Raw genomic sequence first — 1,345 nt, forward strand, 5'->3', positions numbered from 1 at the left:
TACTTTTCAGTGAAAAGCAAGCCTGCTATTATTTCTTCTTGACTTTAACGTGGCGATGGAGTGCAAACCGATCAGAACAACAGTGTAACTTAGCAATGTGATAGGTGATTTTTCTCAAGCAAGTTTCAAGTCAAGTTTAGTTTTATAAAATATAGAAATGAAAAAGCACATTCAAAATATCCTATAAAGTGCAAACCAACTCTTCATCCACTACCCCAATTTGCTTGGCAGCAAGGTAAGACTGTAAAAATATTTTACACCAATTTTAAACCTGAAGAAGTACAGTATTTAATTGCAATATATTAAATAAACAACATGACAATGTTAAATCAGTAAACCTGAAAAATCAAGTTGTGAACACAACATTGACCAACCACCATCTTCACGCTTGATATGGTTAACGTGTTAGTGAACAGTTAGCTAACCTAAGTTGAAACACATTCAGCACCAACAGTCACGGAGAAACCTTAGGTTACGTGTTTGGTCAACCTGGCGAATGTCGCTAAGTCCAATATTCACTCTCGTTTGCCCTGTTTTTGGTGTTCATCCAACTCATTTGGGGAATATCTGTCTCTTTAGCTGCTAATTGTTCGACTAACAAGCTAAATGTCGCTAACTGGGTGCCGTATGGTGCTATAACAGCAGACAGACCAACAGCAGGTAGAAAAACACTTGAGCTTTGAGAGTGAACCAAAACAGTAGCTAAAGTTGAAGGTATAGCTACAGCTAAACAATTAGCTGTAAATCAATAATTAGCTAGCTAGCTATATAGTATTAAGAAAGCTAACTTCATCTGTCTCTCAGCTTCCAGTTTATTTATGCTAAACGAAGCTAGCTGATAAGTGTGAGTTGTAGGCCTACTGATCATCTAGCTAGCCAACTATCATTAAATAAGTGAATTAGCTAGCGTCAACGCTAAGGCGTATTTTCTAAATTTTCAAACAATGTCTTCAACACGTAATTTAAGCTTAACTAAGCTTAATTTCCCTATATTTAGGACAGCCTACTCCGTATTTACAATTAAATTAGTGTTTAATCAAGCTACCACAAACGGGGTCACTAACAGGTTAGCTAGCTAACCTAGTTAGCTAATCAAGCCATGTCATGCCCAACATGACATGGCTAACCTAGACCATAACACTAACCTAGACCAAACGTTTGTTTGTGCCAGGCTTTTTAACGCAGGCATCCATGTGCAATTAACGTGAACCATTTCAGGGCCAACGTGCATACTGATATACAGTCTAAGATCTTGATCCATATACTATCTCTGTCACAGTCAGACGCTACCCTTACAAGGCCACACGTTGTCGCTGTTTGCTGAAATCAACCAGGCCCAATCTCA

The sequence above is a fragment of the Etheostoma spectabile genome, chromosome 14 (assembly GCF_008692095.1).
Source record: "Etheostoma spectabile isolate EspeVRDwgs_2016 chromosome 14, UIUC_Espe_1.0, whole genome shotgun sequence".
NCBI lineage: Eukaryota > Metazoa > Chordata > Actinopteri > Perciformes > Percidae > Etheostoma > Etheostoma spectabile.